At 37.6% G+C, this 25,463-nt stretch overlaps 1 long non-coding RNA gene across 1 annotated transcript; it reads right to left on the bottom strand.

Annotated features, from left to right (window-relative positions):
- Positions 1–3,602: 3,602 nt before the first annotated feature.
- On the bottom strand, positions 3,603–5,609 carry LOC125145423. The gene is made up of 3 exons (XR_007143792.1): positions 5,508–5,609; positions 5,295–5,364; positions 3,603–3,903 (listed from the first exon to the last, which is right to left on the bottom strand). It is a non-coding gene; the product is annotated as an uncharacterized LOC125145423 (long non-coding RNA).
- Between the last annotated feature and the right edge of the window lie 19,854 nt (positions 5,610–25,463).

Genomic DNA, 25,463 nt, shown 5'->3' with positions numbered 1-25,463 from the left:
TTAGCAATTCTTCCTCCATCATTAGTATTAATTTTACTTGTGATAAGCAAATAATTTTGTTTATGTTAGTTAGCTCTCTGATGGAGAACATTTCAGTGTTAGAGGTGTGCATCCAGTCAAGCAATGCTCTCCTTAGTGAAGCATCTGCTGCGAAACCTGAAAGAGGTCTGGTGATAGGAGACTCTATCTTAAGCCATGGAAAATTAACTAGGTCTTTATTGGCTCCATGAGCACTGATTAGGTGTATTCTGTGAGCCATGGTGCCAGACAAAGCAGGTAAACTTAGTGTTCTACGCAAGCATAGGTACTTGAAGGTAGTTTTCCATGTAGAAGCTAACTATATACACCTTCATTAGTCATAGGTTAGTAAGAGTAATATTGTAGAGGTGTTTAGATTAGCAAAAGTGATGTCAGATGCTGTAGTATGCCCCATCCGAATGCTGTGTGGCGATGTAGCCTATTGCAGGTTATGGTCACTGTTGATGTCCAGGTGGTGCTCTAAAAATAATGTGGGCTTCATAGATAATTGCAGCATTTTTGAGGGCAAGAATGGCCTGACAGGATGGGACGGTGTCCATCCCGCTCGGGAAGGTGCTGTTCATATTTCTTGCAGCATAGCACATAGTTTATGAACAGGCCTGGTTAATCAGTGACAACCCAGAGCCAGGGCCAGGGAGCAGACAAGCAGGCTGATCCAACCGTCTGCTAGCTGCAATGAGTCATTTTCAAGGGTTCACAATATAGAGGCTTTGTCTGTTTCCCAAGTTTTAAATATTTTTAAATACTGATCAGAAGTTTTGTCTTCTATGCTCAACAAAACTTGGATTAAACAAAATGAGTTTGTTACATTAAATGAAGCTTGCCCACCTGATATACTGTAGCCCACCATAGATATGTATCAGCCACGCCTAACAGGCAGGGGAGGAGGTGTTGCAGTTATTCCTGATAATAAGCTAGGCGTCAAGCAAGAAAGACATATTGTCAGCAATGTGGGGATAAAACAGACACAAATGCAGGACATTAAAGAAAACAGGATTTATTAAATAAAAAACACCAAACAGGAACCAAGACATGACACAGGATGCAACAAGAGACGGCATTAGAAAACAAGGAGTCCGCGCTGCCATAGGCAACATGGCACGGCTAAATAGACAAGACAATTAGACATGAAGAGCAGGTGTGCAGAAGCGGGAAGGAAGAGACAAGGGCAGGGCAGACATGTGACACAAAACATCAACAAAAGCACATGCCCAAAGTCCGGGCTGAGTCCTGACAGTACCCCCCTTCTAGGTGCGGCTCCCGACGCGCCAATCCATCTTAATGACAGTCCCGACAAGGTCCAGGTTAGGGGAGCAAGGCACACGGCAAGGCAGGTGGGTGGAGCAAGGCACACGGCAAGGCAGGTGGGTGGAGCAAGGCACACGGCAAGGCAGGTGGGGGGAGCAAGGCACGGCAAGGCAAGTGGGGGAGCAAGGCACACGGTGGCGCAGCCAGAGAGGGCCGAGCGATATCCACAGCCAAGCAGAAGGGCCAAGCGATGTCCACAGCCGAGCAGAAGGGCCGAGCGACGTCCATAGCCGAGCAGAAGGGCCGAGCACAAACCCTGACGCACCGCAACCAGACCCAGGAAACCAGAAAAATCCTCCTCCACAGAGCAAAAATCAACAAAAAATATCCATGGGGCAAAACACCGCTAAAAACAAAACAAAACAAAACTCGGGCTGGTGACATGGCCCGCAAACAGGAAGTGAGGGGGTGCCCCCCGTGGAAAACTGGAAGCATAGCGTCGTCCCTCACTGCAAAAATGCGGACCGATGTCACAAAAACAACAAAATCCAGGGCAGAAAAACAGTCCGGAAAAAGAAAGAAAATGCTCCCACTGAATCGGTCCAGGTTGAAGCTATCCTGCTGGGTCTTAAAGTGGCGGAATCCTTTTGTCAGGGACGCGGGGATAAAACAGACCCAAATGCAGGACAGTGTAAAAGAAACAGGATTTATTAAATAAAATCACAAAACGCATTAGAAGACAACGATTCCGCACTGTCATAGGCAACGTGGCACGGCTAAATAGACAAGACAATTAGACATGAGGAACAAGTGGGCAGAAGCGGGGAGGAAGAAACAAGGGTGGGGCAGACACGTGACACAAAACATCAACAAAAGCACATCGCCAAAGTCTGGGCTGAGTCTTGACACATACAGTCAATTCCTCTAAATGTTATTTACAGACCTCCTGGACAAAATTCTGAATTCCTCTGTGAATTTGCAGATTTAATTTCAAACATAGTATTAATTGTCAGAGACTTTAATATTAATTTTGATTAACCTCCTACGACCTGGTGTCCACATACGTGGACATCACTGCATCTAAAATGCAAGGCCAAACCAAAGCTCGGGTCTTAGGAGGTTAATTTTAAGTCAGAAGACCCTCTAAGAACAGCAGTTGTTTCCATCTTAGATTACATAGAAGTTAACCAGAATGTAATAGGACCCACTTGAGGTCATGCTCTTAAACTCACTCTAACCTTTGAAATAAATATAGAAAATATGGTCACACTGCCTCAGTTGGAAGCTATTTCAGACAATTATCTCATTTAGTTTAAAATGCGCTTCGGATACGATATTTGCAATTTGCCACATCACCATGTCAAACATACATTTATTTCAGAATTATCCATTATTGGATCGCCGTCTGACTCTACAGAACTTGATCAGGCAACTGACTACTTAGAGTCAGTGTTTCACTACACCATAGATATTGTAGCTACACCAAAAAGGAAAGTAATCAAAGAGAAAAAACTAGCACCCTGGTACAATGGCTACACATGAACTTTAGTACAATCAGCTAGGAAATTAGAATGTAAATGGCATCAAACTAAATTATCAGTATTTCAATTAGCATGGAAAAAAGCCTTAATAGCTACAAAAAATTCTCATAGTGGTGCTAGATGAGTGTATTTCTCCACCCGAATTTAAGATAACAAAAAGAAAACTATTTTTTAATACTATAGCAAAAGTAACTATGAATAAAAACCACTGTTGAAAAGCGCACACCATCGATTTGTAGCATTAATGACATTATGTAATATTTCAGTGGAAAAATTTATAACATCAGGCAGAAAATTCAGATGGTTAATTAAATACCAAACAATTTGATAGATAATGCTGTAGATAATATTTCTGTTTTTGATCAGCACTTGTTTTACTCCCCTTCGAGAGACTGACTTAATTTCACTGATTTCTTATTCGAAATTATCAACTTGCATACTGGATCCCTTACCCACATGTTTTTTTAAACAGATATTATCAGTAGCTATCAAACCCCTTCAAACAATAATAAATTTTTCCCTTAGCACTAGCTATATGCCGAAATCTTTGAAGCTAACAGTTATCAAACCTCTGATTAAAAAAAAACTGACCTTGACCAGAGCCAGTTATCCAACTATAGGCCAATGTCAAACCTTTATCTCCAAGATCCCAGAAAAGGTTGTGGCAAAGCAATTATTGTCAGGAATGATGGGGATATACACACATCCAAACACAGGGATAATGGTTAAAAACAAAGTGTCTTGATTTATTTACAAGACACAAAACTGGGAAAATACTGTAAATACACAATAACTAGAAACAAAAATCATAAACACAAAAGACGACAAAGGACTACTCCGTGAAGCAACGCGATGGATATAAAAACACATAATAATTAAACAAATTACAACCAGGTAAGTAAGACAAGACATGTGACAGAAAACACACTGCTGGAAAACCCCCTAATGTTCTGTCAGAGAATGTCCAAGCAGAAGTCCTGGCACTATTTCCCCGTCAAGGTGCTGCTCCCGACATGCAAATCCTGCGAAGCACATGACAAGGGCAGTGGAGGAAGCAAGGCACATGACGAGGCAGCTGGAAGGAATGAGGCACACGAAGAGGCAGTTAGGCTGGAGCAAGGCACATGGTGAGGCAGGTGGAGGGAGCAAAGCACACGGCGGTGCCTAAAACTAATGTCAATGTCAACTTAATTTGTATAGCACTATTAAAACAACACATGTTGACCAATGTGCAATGTGTACAACATCTAAGTATAAAAAAGAAATAAATACAATTTTAATAATAGCAATGCACACATTAACAGTAATAAGCCCTATCCGGCTTAACTTGGTCCTTGGAATTTTAAGCAAATTGTGAGTTGTTGATCTCAGTGTTCTTACCGTTTGATGTTCAGTTAACAAATCTGATAATTAAGATGGTGCAAGGCCATGCAGAGATTTATATACTAGTAAAAGTAACTTAAAATCAATCCTATACTGTACCGGAATCCAATGCAGGGGGACCAGGGCCGGAGTGATGTGTTCATGTTTTTTAATATTCATGAATAATCTTGCAGCAGCATTTTGAACCTTCTGCAGCCATAAGATAGAGGCTTGACTAATTCCTTTATATAACGAATTACAGTAGTCCAGTCTTGATGATATGAGAACATGAATTGCAATTTCAAGACTCTTAAAATAGACAAGATTTCATCTTGGCCAGATTTCTCAGATGAAAAAACTAGACTTTACAACATGATTTATCTGTGTGTTCAGCTTCAGAGAGCTAATGAATACACCCAAGTTTTTAACACATTATTTAACTTTCATTGACAGTGGGCTAAGATTAAACTCTGTTACGCCCTTTGCTCCTCTAGGGCCGAACACTACAACCTCCATCTTGTTTTTGTTAAGGTATAAGAAATTAGAAGCAGCCATGCTTTAATATCAGAAATGACATTAAAGGTTCTAGACTATTGCTATTAGTTAACGGTAGATATATTTGTAAATCATTCGCATAGCAATGAAATGCTATATTGTGTCTTTTAAAAATATCCCCAATGGGAGCATGTAAAGTGAAAAAAGTGTGGGGGCCAGAATGGAGCCTTGAGGCACACCACATATAAGTGATGTTGCTCTTGATGTGTATGATCCAAGGGCTGACTCCGTGGAATGATACTTTCTGAAGCCGGACTCGGTTAAGTTCACCAATCATATTCTGTTCTAAAAAAACATGTAACTGACTAAACACCACTTTTTCTAAAATTTTTGACAAAAAAGATAGATGAGAGTCTGGTCTAAAATTTGTCAAGTCAGTCGGATCTAAGTTGGGGTTTTTTTTAGTACAGGTTGCACAAAGGCCTGTTTCAGCATGTTAGGAAAAACCCCTGTATCCAAGCTTTTATCCTAGCAACTAAACTAAATAAAAACCTGATTGAAAAAACCCCCAAAAAACTAGAGAACAAGAGAAAACAAAAGTCAGCTCACCAAGTCGTCAGGTAAGCTTGGAGAATCCCACTGGGTCTGTAGTGGTGGAGTTCTTCTGTCAGGAAAGGTACTGTAACACATAAAAACAAAGATATAATTAACAAAACACAAAACAGGGAAAATAAATACAAGATAACTAGAAAGAAAAAGCAAAACACAAAAGACAACCGCAATGTGAAGGTAATAAATACACATAATAATTAAACCAATTACAATCATTTGAGTATGTCAGAGAATGTCCAAGCAGGTTCCGGCAGAGAATGTACAAGCAGAAGTCCTGACAGTTATGCTCATACCTACACACCTAGGGATAATATTCATGAAACGTATCATTAAAGATTTACGCCTTATCATTGCACAAATACAGCAGAGGTTAGAGTTGTAAATGACCTGTTACTGGCCTCCAGAGGTGGGAAGTAACGGAGTAAAAATACTTCGTTACTGTACTTAAGTACATTTTTCTGGTATCAGTACTTTACTCCACTATTTATTTTTCGGACAACTTTTTACTTTTACTCATTACATTTTTACACAAATATCTGTACTTTTTACTGTACTTTGGACGCCTACAAAAGGGATGGCTAATGTTAATTCAGAGGGAGTCACCGATGTTAAAATAACTAACAACGAGGGCATTCCTGAACACACATGGCCATATATGAGGGAGATGTTTGTAATAATCGGCGTCAAAAAGGATTCCTGGCGAATGCGTTGTGTCAACCAGGGGCGGTTCTAGACCTTTTTATGGAGGCTTAAGCCCCCTGTCTGTAATCTCAGCCACCCTAAAACTATAAGTATAATTTTTACTTTCATAAATAAACAATAAAAATTACGTTAAAATGCAGGACATGTCGTCGATGGGAAAGAAAATTATTTATGTTTGATCCAAGAGCGATTTTTTTTACTTTGCTTTTACACGCGTGTGTTGTAGTCTTTCAAAAGTGCGTCTTCAGCTGTCTGCTTCATTTGAACGGAAAAGCACAGGTACGCGCAGCGTGCACGCGCAGTCAGAGCTGGAGGCGTTTATCTATAACGTTAATCGGCGGAAAGACGGCAACCAAAAGCAGTGAAATTTCACTATTCTTATTACCAGAGTTGTCATATAATATATAATATAGAACTCTTCTTGTTTTAAATTCTCACTGAGGGCTAAACCCCCTAAAGATGAAATCCTAGAACCGCGCCTGGTGTCAACCCAAAAAACACGAAGTGCTTAATTTAATTAACATTAATTTTGTCATTTGTAAAACATCACAATAATTTTAAGTTGTTTTCAAGGACAGAGCTGGAATCTCCCTACAGTTTGGGATATGGCCTTGGTGATACACTTGGTATACATTATATTTCCAAAAGTATTGGGTCACCTGACCTTTCCTGCTATATGTGGTTGTTTTCTGATCTCATCCCTACTGAACACCTTTGGGATGAATGTGAACGCTGACTCCACCCTACATCAGTGCCTTTCGTAACACTCTTGTGACTGATGAACACAAATATCCATCAGCATGCTCCAAAAATATAAATATATACATATACATATACATACATACACACACACACACACACACACACACACACACACACACACACACACACACACACACACACACACACACACATATACATATAAAACATGACGTCCAGTTACCAGCATGACACTAAACAGGTAGTAGTATCGGCGACTTTTTACTTAAGTACATGTCAGAGCCCATACTTCTTTACTTTAACTTGAGTAAAATATTGTAGTCACTATTTCTACTTTTAATGGAGTCTTTTAAAAAATGAGTATTTGTACTTCTACTTGAGTAAAGGATGTGTGTACTTTTGCCACCTCTGCTGGCCTCTGATCAGGGTTGTGTCTTCTTGCTGGTGTTACTTAATATTAGTGAGGCTTTTGATACCAATTGATACCATTTTTGATAAGCTTTCTGGCATGTGCAGCAGTAAAAGACCTTGGTGTGATTTTTGACTTCAATCTCTCATTTGAAGCTCACATAAATAATATCACAAGGGTAGTCTTCTTTCATCTCTGAAATATTGCTAAGATAAAAAATATGATGTCACTACATGAAACACCAGTTCATGTATTTGTTACCTCTAGTTTGGATTAGTGTAATGCTTTACTGTATGGATGTTCCAGTGGTACCATAAAAAAAGCAGTTAGTCTAGAATGCAGCAGCTACTAGAGTCCTAACTAGACCCAGAATATAAGAACACATCAACCCAATCTTATCCACACTGCATTGGCTCCCTGTCAAATTTTGCCTTGTTTATAAAATACTATTGTTAACTTATAAAGCACTTAATGCAGGTGCAGGCTATTTGGTATACCTGAAGTACAAACGGCTAGAGCAGGGGACAGAGCTTTTTCTTACAGAGTCCCACAGTTTTGGAACAGCCTTCAAATTAGTTTTCAAGACTCTGACACAGTCTTAGGGTTGAAGTCCAGGCTGAAAACACATTTGTTTAGTTTAGCTTTTTATGAATAGCCTTTCTTAAGTAAAGGAGCAGATCTGGAGGTTCCATGGGCATAGGGTGTTTGGAGAACATGGATGTCTGGAACTTGCCACCCTTGCAAGTTGCTCAGGGTCTCTGAAGGTGGATTGGTGGGACGCTTTATGTCCCAGGAAGCCCTCATGTCTGTGTCACCTTCTGGCTCTCTTTTTGGTTATGCTGTCATAGCTAGTTTTGCCGGAGGCCCTGTCTTCACTTTGCACATAACGTACTGTACATTGTCCATCACGTGATTACAATCATACCTAACATACCTCCCCTCTATCTTTCAGTCTCTCTGTAAAGCTATACATGCCACTCTTGAGCTCACAGTGTTCTTAGTTCTTCATCAATCCTGATGTTATACCCCTGGTTGGACTCTGTCAGGATCACGCCCGAGCTTTTCACCTGATGGAACAGTAGGGGGTATTAGAGTAATTGTCTCACGTGCCATGTGTTTTTGTTTACGTTTCGTGTTCATGTGTCTGCCCCACCCTAGTCTTAATTCTGTCCCTCCTCTGCACACCTCATGTGTCTAATTGTCTCTCTATTTATCCATGACACGTTGCCTTTGACATCACGGAATCCTAGTCATTGTGTTATCTTTGTCTTGCTTTTTTTAGTTTTGGTTTTCTTTTCTTTCCCCCAATAATCTCTAGTTTTGTGTTTTGTTTTGTGTTTTATGTAATAAATCATGCACTCTGCCGGGGATTGATCTTCATGGTCAGACAGTGACTCATGGGATTGCTATAGAAGGGGTTGCCCAGAGACTGTCACACCTTTAAACCATTGTTGAGTCTCTCAGCTTTATAGTCTGGTGAAAGGAATTAGTGTTGGGTTTGTGCTGACCCATTAGTTTCTCAGGAGCTCTTGGTTGCACAAATAAAAACTTTTGTAGAAAGGATATTATTATACCCAAATGATGATGGGTTCCCTTCTAGCCTGATTCCACTCAAAGTTTCTTCTTCATATAATCTCAGAGAGTTTAATTCTTGCTAACGTCACCTCCGGCTTGCTCATTAGAGATAGATGTTATAGATCTAATTTAACTTAATTTTAAACTCACATTTTTTTTATTCTGATACTATACTTCTGTAAAACTGCTTTGAGACAATGTGAATTATTAAAATCGCTATGCAAATAAATTTAATTGAATTGAATCTGAAAGATTTCTTAAAAATACAAGTCTCATAAATTAATATGATTAATAACAGAATTTTCCCAAATAGCAAACAAAAACAGAAGAACAAAAACCTTTTGTTTTATTTTATCCCATATCAGTGGGGCCAACAATAAACTCTCTGCTCTTATTATGCTTTTGATGTGGTGTGTATGCAGTCATTATGGAGCTTCATAACGGTCTGAAGTGTAACAAGTGTGCATGAGTAATTTAAACATATAGCTGCAATTCTCTTCATATCTACAGGGTCTTGCTAATTCCTGCTGCATCTAAAATGTTACCGACAGCTTTGCACAGGTTACATATGCACATTTCAGACTAATTTTGCATGTATTAATTGTTTATTAAGGATGTCACTGAACAGTATGGGGAAATAAATTGATAACGTCATGGCACTGGGCAAAAGACTGAATGTCACAGAGAGAGAGAACAAAACAAAACAAAACATGAGTTCAAATACAGGACACCACCATATGTCAGGAAAGAGGGAGTAGGGTGGTTTAGCTAATGCTGAAGTGGTGAATGTTGCTTGCACATACAGTAGATGATCTGAATGGAAGAGCCAGTAGAAAACCTTATCTGTGACCTCATCATTAATATATAAGAATGACAGTAAGACAATGTCAAGTGATTCCAGTCAAAAAGGAATTCTAGCCACATATCACAGTGTGATTTTTGTATTTTGATGAAAAGTACAACCTATTAATAATTATCTTGGTTGTATTATGCTTCAGAGATGTGTGACAGTCAGTGGTACAAGAAACTTGACATAACTCTACATTTGCCCATTAATATATTTCTTAATAACAACAGCACCCGCCAAGTTTCTTAGCCTCTGCTTATGTATAAAACAAAGGCCCCCAACCATTTTTCCAACTGTGAAATTAAATTCTTCCCTTGAGCTTGCAGTGTGCCCTAGTGTGTAGTGTCTAAAACATAAATATTCATCCAATGGTCTTATAGCCTTATCATCAGAAAGGCATGTTTTCAGGTGGATACATACATATAAAAAAAAGACAATATTTAAATTTGTAGTCTTCCACAAACAACTTGTATCTCCTTTTTTTTTAAATAATCGCACGAATGATGAATGGACACAATGTGGCTTGGGAAACACAGATAAGCGACATCTTCTGTGAAAAACCATCTGAAAGCTTGAAAGGAGAGCAGATGAAAACAGTGGGACATGAGCAAACAGCAATTTAAAATGCCACTGAGATCATGGCATGCTGTTTGCAGCTGAAAGAAAAATACCCTACCACCAGTAGGTTGTTGGGATAATGGCCGAATGTCGAACGTGATCTACTTGCACTACAACAAACAACAGTCTAAATGGTGCTGTCGGAAAACCGGTAGCGGTTTGCACCACATTAGAGCAAATTGGCCGAAATTGACACGTCCTGTATTTCAGCCCTGCTAGTATTTTAGAGTCTTTTTATTACAGGGAAAGCATTCAGCACCACTGGCTACATCTTTCACCGTAGCTAAAAGTAAGCTGTCACTTGCTTTGTGGAATTGACACATAAATCACATTTATGTGACACACACAGCCTGTTGATCTCTCTTCATTTCCGAAACATGAACTCACGCAGGACTGCCAAAAATTTTGAATGAATCACCATCAACATCAACAATGAATATCATCAGTATTCATTATGAAGCACTGTTCATTTTCTCCAGATTTCTGCCTTTTTCTGCCTTCATACAGTGAAGGTTCTGGTAGCTGTATATTTATGAGAAATCAATGTCACAGGGTATCATGCAGTTTTAACCTTGTTTTGTCTCTAAATGGGATTTGTTGTTCCAGATGTGACCAGGTGCTGCTTTTATGTGCCTTTGTTTTGGTTCTCTGCATTGTTTCTGAGTCTAGCATTAATGTTCACTATTGGAATCATCCTACTTCCTGTGTCTGAAGTGGTCATTACGAGTAGATCGTATTCGCATGATTTGTCTGAAAGAATGTGAAATCTAGACGATGGCACATTCATTTTTACTTTTCACACCATAACACACACACACACTCATGCAATTTTAACTGTGCATAGAATGGCAGCTGAAATAAGTCACTGGAAAACAGTAGGCTCTAACAATTAAATTTGGGGATCAAAAGTTAGGAAAACTTGGAGATCAAAGAGGTTTGTCTCCTAAAACCAAAAGAGCTTCTTTATTTCACTCACAATTGCCCATCATATTATTGCGAAATTGTAAACACAGCAAAGGTTGGATATTCTGGAATCATACAATTACATACAATTAATCAGCTAGTTTTAGTAGTTAGTGATCTATGGCATGACAAGCACTACGGTGTTGATAGTGGACAGTGCTAATACAGTAGCTTGAAAGCCTTGAAAGCTGGTAGTGCAGATCAGGATGGGTGAGAGCTGGATAGAATGAAGCAAAATAGACCATTTTAATGAAATAAGTCAGAAAACAGAATGAAAAGGTCATATATTTATTATAAATAGTAAAAATCCAGCATGAAAAAATGAGTGTATAGAATATTCTCTCTCTCTGTCTCTCTCTCTGTCTCTCTCTTTCTCTTTTTTAACAAGCTCCTTTGAGTTGCTTCTCACTGGCAGTGACATTTCACAAGCTATCTCCCTCAAAGTCTTGGGGATCAGCAATAACATATTGGCCTTATGAGGAAAGACAATTAGTAGAAAATGTCATGCAGCCTTGTGATATGAGGGTACGTTTATCGGAAGATGTTCCAAGTTGGGTCAGCTCATCTCCCCTGAGATTCCGTAAATGCCACAGCACTTCCTGAAACTTCCATCACAGGTTCAAACATGTGCATATGGATCTCTGTGACAAGCGCATCAAATATCACTTTGCTGCAAATATCCATTGCAATTACTCTTGAGCCTAGGATCATGATCTAAATGTAATGTGATGCTCAGAAAGTGTAATTGTTGACTGTACATAAACAAAGGACTGGACATGGAGATAAAATGAAGGTTCTGTTCTTCACTTTTAAATTCTTGATTCTGATTGGCTTTTGATTTGGTTTTTTTTCCCAAACAGCAGCTCTGATATTAATTCTGAATGTGAAGTGAATCTTAATGAATTTAAAAATGTAATTTAAATAAAAAAATTTAAACCTGAAATCAGCTTTTGAGTCGAGTAAACATTTCAACAAATTAACAGACTACAGATGCACCTGACTCGTATTCACTTCCAGAGTTTTCCCATTACTTCAACGCACCATTGTACCTTTCCCAGAAGTGCAGTAAAATAATAAGTTCAATCTGATTGAATATTTCAGATGGATTTAGCAGTGTTTTAAGTGGTTTTTCTGCATTTCAAGAGATTCTTGATTATGATGATAATCTAGAACATGCTTAAGGGACCATAATGTCAGGAAGTTGATATATAAAAGGAGTGAAAACGATTCTTTTAACACAGAATTGTCAAGAGGCTTTTATGAATGTGGCTTCAATAAAAAAATAAAAAAATAAATAGATAGATAGATAGATAGATAGATAGATAGATAGATAGATAGATAGATAGATAGATAGATAGATAGATAGATAGATAGATAGATAGATAGATAGATAAATAAAACATTACAGTATCAAGTTTTATATATACTAACATGTAGCTTATATATCTCACTAATTAGGCTAATTAGCAAATTTTTTATATTAGTGTTAAATCAATAATGAACTTATATTTCATTTCAACAATGAATTTGTAAGCCACCTAGTTACACAACTCCACTTAACTATACAGAGTTGTAGAAAGGACATTATTTAACTTTCTGGTGTCAATCAGATGAGGATGAGGTTCCCCTTTGAGTCTGGTTCACATGGCCATGGTGGGTCTTATCAGTAAGAGAAATGAGTCAGCATACAGAGAGGAGGGGAAACATCTAACTGCCTGGTGTAGAGCCAACAACCTTTATTTGAATGTTGACAAAACTAAAGAGATGGCTGTTAACTTTAGGAGAGAACAGAGCGACCACCCTCTGCTGAACATCGACAGATCGTCCGTGAAGATCATCGGAATCTCTCTTCCCTCCATCACAGACATTCATAACACACGCTGCATCCGTAAATCAAACAGCATTGTGGATGACCCCACACACCCCTCACACACACTCTTCACTCGGCCCCTCACAACCAGACCACAGCCAGATTATTTCCTCAAGCCACCAGACTATACCGAACACACACACTCACACCCAGCTGTGTGAACTACACTGGACTGTACAGTTCAATCACTCACTCAGTTGCTGTTTTTGCACACCACATTTTAATACCTCATCTAACTGCTACTACTACATAAGTTTGTATAGTTGCATTTATAATATACACTATGCACACTGGTCAGCCCTATTTTGTGTACTATGTGTATTTGGAATTGTCTGTTTTCTTTTGTCTTGCTCTGTTGCACTTTATGTAGCTTTATGTTGTTCTATGTAAACATTTATTCATTTCACTATGTACTGCATCAGCTATATATGGTTGAAATTAAAATCTTCTTGATTTGACACTTGACATAACTAGTAAGACATTTTACTGAATAAAGAATTTTAACAGTTGACAAATTGCTGTGGGATAAAAATCAATAAAACACAACAAGGTAGTACATTTGAATATGTGTATGCTTTTATTACAGATTAAATGCTCTTAAATTAGTTAATGCTTATTATTAAAAGACACATTTAATGCAATAATAATAATAACAATAACAATAATAAGTTCTTATTTTATTATTATTGTTATTATTATTATAGATTTTTTCCTGCTGTCGCTTCTGAGACTGAATTTCTGGTTTTTTATTTTATTTTCTTCTTCTGCTGAATCCCTAATTGGTGTTTGTGTGTGTGTGTGTGTGTGTGTGTGTGTGTGTGTGTGTGTGTGTGTGTGTGTGTGTGTGTGTGTGTGTGTGTGTGTGTGTGTGTGTGTCACATTGTGGCAGAAAAATATATTCCTGTTTTTTCCTCTGTTATAGTGAAAATACATTTAACACTGGCAGCAAGCGGAAATGTGCATAATGCTTTACACAAACACAAACACACAAACACACAAACACACACATACAAACAAACATCTGTGCTTTTGGTCAAATGTGTGTTTAGCATTGCAGTACCTGTCCTGTTTTCCTCACAGGATTGGATGGCAGGGAATAAAATTACGGTTTATGATGGAGAATACACATGTCCCAGCAGCTTTAATGTTTTACTGTTAAAGGCACCCGGCCTTCACATAAACAAACACACCACATACTTGATGCTGTGCTGCATTCATCTTCAGCCAGCTGCTGCGTATAACAAAGCCTGTAAAGAATCATGCCTTTACCACCAATTTTTTATTTATTTATTTTTTTTTGTTATTTGATCTTTTTAATTTTTTTACCCATTATGTTCTTTAGAGATAACTGCTTCAGGTTTCCAGCAGATAAAAACAGCAGCCTTTGCTAACGTGTGCATCAACACCCTTTTCGCTTTGTTGCTTATTTGTGAAGAATTGTTTTCGGCTCCATGTTTCAGCAATTCCTCCCCAGGTACCTTGATTTGTGTGCATGTGTGTGGAGATATCAAGAAGTGTTCTCCTCCTTCCTGTTATTCACTGGCAACATCCATCCAGAGTGCTTCAAACACACACACACAAACAATTGAATGATGTATTGCATGGCATAAAAGCCCCTGTAGACTCAAAAGTCTTGAGGGGAGAAAAAAAAGAATAAATCCTGTTCAAGCTCTTCATCTTTAGCGTGTGTGATATAAACTCTATGAGTTTACAACACAAAGTGATATACCGCCTTAATATTGCTACGAGTTCGTGCCATATGCGGTCATTTTGCGAGCTGTTGCCTGTGATTTGTAAAATCGAAATGAAAAGCGGCGCCCTGAAACGTCACATCTGCTCCATGGTGTGCGTTTTCACGGTCCCCAAATAAGTCATAAAGCAGATTTGAGTTGAAAATGGCCTGGCAAATACTGATGGAGCTGTCACTTTGAATTCGGCGTTTATAATTCAGCAAAGTGTTGTCTAACTTGTGCCGTTTAACACTGTCTGGCAGCGGGCTTAACTGATGTCTTCTTCAGAATTTAAATTCTCAACAGGCGTAAGATGTTTGTGTAAAGGATTTGGGTGTGAGGTGGACCTATTCGAAATGTGAACTTGTATAAAAGATGCCAGACTTTTTTATTTTTTTTTGGAAAAACTTATACGTAATTTGTATGTCAAGTGTACTAATGTTCAGTAATTTTGAAGCTTTCATTAATTTACAGTAAAAAAAAATAAATCCACAATTTCTGAAGCACTTCATTTCGCTTTTTAACAGCAATTTAGCAATGATTATAACTTCATTTCTTAACAAAAACCCTGTTAATTTTTATTCATTTTTTATCAATTTTCATTCAAGTTACATTTAAGAAACATGGTAGATATTTGTTATCACTTCCACTACAGCAGCTAAAAATTGTCGTTATTTTACAATCGTCTTTTTTGTTGATGCCTCTCTTTTAACAGAGACTTATCACTAGTCAGTCTGAACGTAGCCAAATTACTTGTGACTTTATTGATGCTTATTGTATAATTTGCAGGCAGAAATGATCATTACCTGGCCACCAGGTCACAATAAGATGTAATGCATTATTTATTTGTTCTTTTAATTTGACATTCTGTGCCCAAGTACGAAGTTGTGCAGTTTTCTTTCACATGGCATATAAACATCAGTGTTATGAAATTGGGGTAGCAAAATGCACACAATTTAATTTCCATGCTTCAGTCAATTAGCCAATTTTGCTAAATGAACCTAAACATGGACGCGTCATTCCAAGAATAATGAAAAAAGACATGGATATTCTGTTAATCTATGAAGTAAGTCGATTTTGACTTGACTTAACTGTATGGCAAATATGGTATTATGTATTTAATGCTACTGCAATGTAAAAATTAATAACACAAGTTACACAATAATTTGGTATCTCTTGGTCTCTATATTCTACGGCCACACATTATTACAAAAAAGAACCCCCATGTCACGTCAGAGATTACAGGTTACAGATTACAATAAAAGCGTTTTTAGCAGCAAGACGACTTGGACTACTTCAAGTCAAGCCAAGAAGCTTTTATTGTCATTTCAACCATATATGTAGCTGACGTAGTACATAGTGAAATGAGGAAAGGTTTATCCAGGACCATGGTGCTATATAGAACAAAGACAAAGCTAAGGAATTAAGTAAGTTAGTACTAGCCACATAAAGTGCATCTGTGCAACCTGGTACAGTGCAAGTGCAAAATACAGTGCAAGACAAACAAACAACACAAGACATTACACAAAAGACAATACAAAAAAGCAGCACTGACCAGTGCACTGTACTTATATAGTAGCGTAATGTATTGTGCAAAGAGCAAAGATCAAAAACAGTGTGCAAAAACAGCATGTAAACAGTTTGATATGGGTGGTGCTGTGTACATGGATGTATACTGGAAAAGTGTGTATTTGGTGTAGGTCAGTGCAGATCTGAGATCTTTTGAGAGATCTGAGAGGAAACTCAGGACCTTCCACCTGAGGTGCCTTCGGTGTAGTCTTCCCATTCACTTGCAAGACAAAATACCAGACTCAGAGGTTCTGGATCACATGCAGGCACAAACAGCACAAGGGGAAGGCAAAACAATAGAAGTCTCAGCTCATTATCATGCTGATTGCTGAAGGTGCAGACAAAATATCACCATCATCTCTTGAAGACAAAAGGATGCCCAGTAGTTCAAGGTCAAAGCTGTGTTTATGTGCGAAATGCTTCATTTTTGGTCAAGCTTTTCCTTCTTGGCCAACTCTCAGAGCAGAGCTAAAGACATATATGAACAGGAATGGTCACAACATCAGTAATAACATTTAATATAATAACATTTCACCTAACAGTCTTGCAAAGAGGAGAATGAACTGTTTCCAAAATGTTTGGGGTTGTTTTTTCCCCACAGAAATTGACTGCTTGGAATGCACCTCACTCTGAACAAACGATCTCTATCCACCAGGAGCTACATTCTATATTTCTTTTGAGCATATTTTACAATTTCTTTTATCCTAGCCTTTCTGTGCTAATCAAAACCACAGTTACTGCATATGTACATGATTTATAGATTACAGGATGTTCTCCTGTGTTTCTGCATTTCTCCTTTGAGAGCAACTTGCTGTAACTTTCCAGGAGAATACTAGTGACTAACCTGATGTCTTGAGATGTTTAAATAGTCAACAAATGTGCTTTTTTACTGTGCAACTTTGGAGCAAAAAAATAAAAACAGTTCAACTCGCAATGTGGCAAGTCGCAAATATTGTGTCCGAAGAGCAATTTAAATGAAATGAGATAGTGGCCAGAGATAGCTTCTGATTGAGACACTGTGACTATATTTTCTATATTTAATCCGAGGGTTAGATCAAAAAGTGTGACCTCCACAAGTATATATTATAAGTAGGTGGAATTCAGAATATGGTCCGGGACGTCTGTAAATAACAATAAGAGGAACTGGCTCAGTAGACTTATTTTTGTGGCTACATATATGTTAGTATAAAGTACTTCAAATGAGTTAAACATATGTCTAGATTCTTGCTTGACATTGAGCTTATCATCATGAATAACTGTGACACCTCCTCCCCTGCCTGTTAGGTGATATTCTCCTCCACTGCCTGTTAAGACTTTCTTCAGCACGCTTGTGACTCAAGCATAGTGGTATGATCACCCAGCTAATCCAAAGCGTTCAGGGTTGATCTGACTGTGCTGTGTTTGAAAGTCTCTGCTGGGTCTAAATTATTAAAGTATAAATAAAAAATTAAAGAAGATCACCACTGTCCCCTGTTTTCATTCTGGACTCCTGTGGGTAAAATCTGGTATGTGTAATTTGCTACCCAGAATCTTCATGATGCATAACATTTCCATGATAAAAACATCTGTCTCATCTGTAATCTCCACAGCCCACCGAAGATCATTAGTGACACCAGTGGCCAGGACTACCTTAACAAAACTGGGTGCTGACCTGAGGTTAACCAGGTGCTGACCTGAAATTAACCTGAAGAAACAATTTCAGATCTCAGTCACTGAAGCCAGAAATATTGCTGCTATGTAAATCCAAGAATTTAATTTTCTTGGATCACATGGAAATAAAAGACTACATGTCTGGGCTTGATCAACTCTGGCTAGGATGCATGGGCAAGGATGCCCAATGTTTGTGTGTTGTTTAAAAACAAGAAACACCCAAGGATCCCAGACAGCATTACTGCTGATGTGTCCAGGTACATCACAAGGTGTTTGCTTTTCTTGTATCTTGACTTTTCTGAAAGCCCATCCACATTTTTAATGGCATAATGGCTAAAATAAAAGACTTATTTACATACAAATACAGATTATAAACATAAGTTTTGAAAATAATTTAAAATCAGTCACACTACCAGAAAGAATAAGAAAACAGTATAGAATAAATATTAGAGAATTGCACCATAGTATTGTTTATGCTGTTCTTTCAGTTCTGCAGACAATAAATAAACGTATTTAATATTATGCATAAGATTAAGATTAAACATCTGTGGAAAACACAACACAAAATTTTCAAAATGCACTTTATGGACTCTGAACTCTAAACACATTGCAAACTATTGGTGGGAAGTTCGGTTCTTTTCCGCGAACCGGTTCTTTCTGACAGTTCGTTTTAATGAACCAGTTCAATAATCCAGTTCACCAGTTCTTTTACGTCCTGAGGTAATGACGTAATTTACTATGATGTCATGACGTAAATTCCTTCATCCCGCTGCTGCAGGCAGATATTAATACAATCAATTCGATACAATCAACTTTTTTGGCCACGAGTCACTGGTCAATTATCAGAAATTTATACCACATGATATTGTGAAGGCAAGAAGAAACATGGAAATCACAGAACACCAACAGTAACTCACTGTAGCAATGGAGGCTCAGTGGTTAAGAGTGCAAATCAGTCTCTGTTCACAGTAGCAAATGGTGGACAAGCATTGTGCACACAATAGCTTCAGGTGCAGGTTAAGCCATACATTTTAGTACCCAATTTAGCCTCAGCTACAATGTCTGGGATCTGCTTACATTTTCCTGCACTGTGTAGAAAATAGTGGACATACAGTAAACTTTTTAACCCAGTTTATTCCTAGACTGGCAAGAAACTATCTGCATATTCAACAAACAATACTAGCAAAAGGTATCACCCTCACTCCTCCAGCACTGTCCTTTTAACCAAATAAGCAGAATTGGATTAAAATGTATTGATCAAATCCAAAATCCAGGAACCAAAGTGCATTCAATGTGTTCAGTTTCACCTGGGCCACCGGCTCATCAAGCACTTGTGTTGATTTTCTCCAGAAGGTAATTACCTGAATCATGTGGAAATGCAATTACTGTAGATCGGGCATCACCAAATGGCGGACCACCGTCCGAGTGACGGGTCTGCACGGACCCATTAAAATTCTATTATCATATTAAGCATCTCCTTATTATAATCTAATATTATAAGATTATAAGCTCTTTGATATTAATAAAAAGATAAATCTTTCGTTCATGTGCAGTTAATCTAGTTATTACGACAGGAGCGTCATCAAAAGCCAAGCCAAAAACAGATTCTGTTCCATTCTCCAGAGTAGAAGGTGGCAGTAATGCACCTAATTACGCTGGCAGGACAATTAAGATTCAAACTGCTGACAGGACAGTTACATGCCCATTTCTCTCACTAGGAACGGAAGATGGAAAGGGAGTAAGCAGAGGTGGAAAGGAGAGAGGAAAAAGGGAGCTGCTCAAAGCTCTGCACTTTTCTTTTATTCCGTAAATTCTCCCCTGTTCTATTTTACTTGAAATGTTCTTTTGCCTAAGGTTCCTGTGTTATTAATGTAGTTAATGTTTAAAAAAAGGGGCCGCTCAAAAGTCTTCTGTTTAATTTCTTTCTTAAAGATTAAAAGCACTTTTATTTTATTCAACAGATTCTGAATGTTTTACATTACTTGAAATATAGGCCCTAAGTTCAGGCTGCTCAAAGCTGTGTTTGCATTTTTTATTTATTTTATTCAGAAGAAATTCAGTGTCTGTTGTCTGTTACTTGACATGTAGTAAAGACAACTACAGTATTGTTTTCCATTCAAGTGCCATACAAGTTCAGACTTTGAAAACTTGACAATATAAGATTTGGACCTTTGCTGGGAGGAAATTTTAGTAACTGGACCTCTTTGAATTTTAATTGAATACCCCTGCTGTAGATGAAGGTGTAGAGCACACCATAATATACAGTATAGATAAGAGTTTTGGCATTTTTGCTTCTGAGCACAATAACTGGAGTAGCATTACTTTAAGAATGTACCAAATTACTTTTGTATTATGAATTTTTAAAAAAATGTATTGATTGTTTCGATATTTAATTTTTTATTATCTTTATTTCTTTTTATTTCTACATTATAAGGTACTTCGCCTTGTGTGTGTGGAGTTTGCATTTTCACCCCATGCCTCGGGGGTTTCCTCAGGCGTCATTGGGCATCAAGGCAGGATACACCCTGGACAGTGGAATAATAATAATAATAATAATAATAATAATAATAATAATAATAATAATAATAATAATAATAATAATAATAATCCTATGTTTACTACAAACTATGTGGAGTTCGACTTTCTTGTTTTGTAATATTTATTATTACTATTTTCTAGTTTTGCTATTTTTTCTTTCACTGTTTTTATTTGCATTATTTTACTTTCAATCAATCAATCAATCAATCAATCAATCAATCAATCAATCAATCAATCAGTCAATTAATCCAGTCTCAAACAGTCTTCTTAGGTTTAAATCAATCTATTGCTTGATAAACTATGCAATGTATACAAAGTCTCAGATGTGTGAAAAGAGTCACCTAGAGATAAATATCTATATAATTGAAATGTAGAATTTTATCCACAAAAGTACTCAAAGCGGTTTACATTAAATTAAATTTGTTCTGGCTCATGGTTGGATGAGACTTGAAAAATCTGGGTTTCTCAGAAGTACAGTAGAAACTGCTAAATGCTGTTAATATAAATACTAATTAATGCTAATCCTAGTTTTGATCCCACTGTGTCTTTACAAAATGGCTGTTAATAGTGTGGAGTAAGAAACAAACATAAAATCAGAGTTTTTATTTGTTCAGATCTGTCCTGTAAAAACACATTTGTTTAGTGTAGCTTTTTATGAATAGCTTTTCTTAGGTAAATGAGTAGATCTGGAGGGTTCATGGGCATAGAGTGGTTGGTGAACTGGGATGTCTGGATGTTGTCGGCTTACCACCCTCACAAGTCGCTGAGGTTTGCAGACTGGGAATGGTGGGACACATCCCAGGAAGCCCTCATGTCTGTCACACCTTCTGGCTCTAGCCTTTTTGTTATGCTGTCATAGTCTTGCTGGAGTCCATGTCTGAACTTTGCACGTAAATTACATTGTCCATAACCTGAACACAGTCATACCTAACAATTTATCTCTCTCTCTCTGTCGGACTATATATGCCACTCCAGAGCTCCTAGTGTTCCAAGTTCCTAGCACGATCGTCTCTTCTTTTGGAGCGACTTCGTCAATCCTGATGCTCTACTACTGGCTAGAGTCTCGTCGCCCGGTTGTCACCTTGCCAGGGATTGATCTGCATGGTCAGCCAGTGTCTCATGGGATTGTTGTGAATGAAGCCGCCCAAAGACTGTCATGCCTTCTTTTGAACCAATGTTGTGTCAGTCAGCTGTATGGTCTGGTCTTTATCAGCAATCAGGTCTGCACTGAACTGAGAGTTTACGATGACCCATTAGTTCCTCAGTAGTTCTCGGTTGAACTATTATAAACTGTTGGAGAAATGATATTATTTCCATTTACAATATTTACAGTTGGGATTCAACTCAAATAAGGATGGGTTCCCTTCTGAGCCTGGTTCCTCTCAAGGTTTCTTCCTCTTATCATCTCAAGGAGATTTTCCTTCCCACCGTCACCTCCGGCTTGCTCATTAGGGATAAGGATAGATACAGTGAATAGTATTTTAAATTTTAAGTGAATCTTTTTTATTAATTTTTAACTTTAATTGTATATATTCACTTATGTATTTTTATTCTTATTTCTTCTTCTTCTTCTTCTTCTTATTATTATTATTATTACTATTATTATTATTATTATTTATATTCTCTCTCTCTCTCTCTCTCTCTCTCTCTCTCTCTCTCTCTCTCTCTCTCTCTCTTCTGTTTCTATAATTCTGTGAAGCTGCTTGAGACAATGGGAAATTGTTAAAAGCACTATACAAATAATTGAATTAAATTGAATTTAACTGTTACCATTAAAGTACAGCTGTATCCGAACTGTCCTGTTTTTTTATTTCATACAAGATTAATGGCAAAGCAATTTGTGTGAGTTTTTTTCTATCCAAATTAAAGGAAAATAAATGCTAGCATGAGGCTGTGAAAGCACTCTGAGTAGAAGAATGTAAACCTAGTAAGAAAAATTATGAACAGAGCATTTGTGCAGCCTTTCTAAATAAAATTTTATGCTCTCCCACTTTAGGTATATTTGGTGTAAAAGGCTCAAGAAAGTCCATGCTCATGTTTGGGACTATTGCTTTTTTTTGTTACTAGGTTATGGTGTTGTTTTTAGGTATTGTAGCTGTTTCTCTTTTCAGTTACTCTTAGTAAATCTAAACATTTTTTTTTTATTATTTTTAAAATATACCATTTCTAATGAATTCATTTGAGAGCTTAACAGTAACAATCTGTACATTTTGTGTCACAGGAAAGTCTTCAGGATTTTACACTTTCCTGTTGCCTGATAAAATGAGTAGCTGCTATAATATATGTGGTAAAAGGAACTAACTTGTTTCATAGACATTCCACAGCATTAAACATTAAATAGGTGGATTTTTTTAACGACATCATCCTTTGATTAAGAATAATTTAAAAAAAAAAAGTCTAGCAAAAAAGGCTTTTGCAGTCTTGACAAAAATTCCGAGCAACACTCTTCCCTTACTTACTTACCCATATTTCTCAGTTCCAAAAGCAACTGGCCTGCTGAATAATGGGAGATACTGTAAGTCATTTGCATTGAACTTTTTTGTGCTAACTTGCATTATGTATGTTCTACAACATGGAAAATTGGATGACAAAAGTAACTCTGCATTACATCGACTTATGAACTTTTTATAGATAAGTTATCTGACCTATTGTCTTAAATAATTGAGCTTCAAATTTTGGTTCAAATTTTCATATGAAGCGAATGAACACAGTTACTGTCTGTAGGACAAAATACTGCTACACATCACGGTGCTGATTCAAAGATCAAAGATTGTTTCTCATCGAATCGTACCCTGAGGGCATCTGATTAAGAGAGTGAAATGATCTTTCCAGACAGAAGCGTTATTGATCTCAAAAATCATTTCAGGACATTTGTCTTCATTAAGGGGTCGCCGCTGCCGTTATCATCTCATTGTTTGTGCATCTGCTGCAAAGCGCGCCCGAGTAAACACACACAGAGCAATGAAAGTGACAAAGTGACGGTTTACAGAGCACAATTCTCTCCGTAGACCAAACCCCCTCAAACCCTAACACCCCCATCCCTCGCTTTTCTCCCATGTTTCTCATTTTAAAAAGTATCTGCCGGCCGAACGACGGAAGATTAATCGTCTATCAGCAGCTCTGTGCAGAGGGTCGGCCATTTTTTATGTTTTTTTTTCTATGTTGAAATTCTTCCTCCAGAGCAATTTATCAGAGTTCAGTTCTTCTAAAGTAAAATAGAAGTTGGCATTCTTAGGAATCATAAAAAGATGGGGTAAGAACAAAAACTGAAACATGAAGAATAACAAAAGAAGAAGAAAAAGAAAAGGTGACTTTGTCTGACTTAAGGCCAAGAATAAACAAACTAATTTTTGGTACTTAGGAAAAAAAAAGAAAAAATGTATCTTGTCTCTGAAAACACTATTCCACAGGGCCACTCGATCTCTACCACTCTATACCGATGTGTTAAAAAAAGGTTCTTGTAGGTCATGAACATAATAGAAAGTAATTACATTTGTCTTCACTGGTAGAAGTTAAAAAAGAAGAATTCTGTGCTTGTCATTTTGCCAATCTGAGTAGATTTCTGCTAAAAAAATTTGCAAAGTTTGAAAAAAGCTGCAGAACAATCAACCATTACTGGCTGCAACAATCAAAACAATGGTTTATTGGCATCTTTGCTTTTTAATCTTTAACAATTATCACTCTTCAATCATGTTAGTTGCTAATGCTTTCTAAAAAAGGAATCTAATTTTAAGTGGGCATTAAAAAAATTCTACTGTTAATTTTTAAAATAAACATGGCTACTAAGCAACAAGACTACACAGAGACAAAAAATGGCATAGTGGCCTAGTACATTAAAGTTTAAAAATCAGAACACACGCAAGCAATGCGATTAATCACTCATTTTATGGGCTTCAATTTACTATGCACTACTAGATAGAATAAGCTGTTACTTAATTAATGTACCAAACCATTAGCCTTTGATAAACTACTTATGGTAGTTTACAGCTTACTCGACAGTGTGACGCTGATGGTGAGAGTAAGGTTTTTTGAGCTGAGACAAGACAAGTGGCACAGGGTGAGAACAAGGCCATCCATGATTCAAGCATTAAGCCATAACTAAACTATATACAAACTCAAAAAAACTGTAAAGGTATTAACATGACCAACTGGAAAATAAAAAGAGCATCAAACCAATATTTAGGGCATGGTTCCACTGGCGAACCTTCTAAGAACCGGTTTGCCTTTCCACCGGCTAGAGAGCCATCACAGCACCGAGTGTGACGTCACTGTATACGTGTCACGTGTCCCAGCAACGTTAGCGCAGCAGCAGCAAACACAAACACAACAACAATGGCGGATGTTGCTTTACTCTTAATGCTCATGGCATTGCGAACCTACATTGGCATCCAAACGCGGCGAATAAAACGTATACGTGCAGCTCCGTGTAATCTGTATAAACTGAGGTTGTAATCGATAAAGTACATAATGTTATTTTATCGTTAACACAGAAAAAAATTTTGCCTTAGCATGTAGCTACCTACTATCATGTGTGCTGATAATATATCATATCGCGGTAAAGTAAAAGTGTATTAAACATTAGTATACTTAAGGTACATTATCAAATGCACTAACAGTAGCCCCGCCCCCAGCTCCCGCCCCAAGCGGTTCTTAAGTCTAGACCAGCAACGTTTTGTTGCTACTTAAGAACCACTTTTCCTGGTTCGGAGCCAGTGCTTTAGCAGTCGAAACAGAAAGAACTGGTTCTAAATTAGGCTCTGGCTCCGAACCAGCACTCAAACTGCCTTGGTGGAAAAGGGTCATTAGTGACTTCTAAATCATCAGATCAGTTTAGACATACCATACCATTGGCCTACCTCTAAAAGATGAACAAGATTCCTGAATGGAAAGTTAACTAGGCCACTTTTGATGCTTTCCCAGTTTGGAATACGTTAAATAATTACCCAAGCAAAGGTGTCAGTACCCATGCCCACCT

Source organism: Tachysurus fulvidraco, chromosome 9 (genome assembly GCF_022655615.1).
Source record: "Tachysurus fulvidraco isolate hzauxx_2018 chromosome 9, HZAU_PFXX_2.0, whole genome shotgun sequence".
NCBI lineage: Eukaryota > Metazoa > Chordata > Actinopteri > Siluriformes > Bagridae > Tachysurus > Tachysurus fulvidraco.
This window is presented reverse-complemented; position numbering and strand designations above follow the sequence as displayed.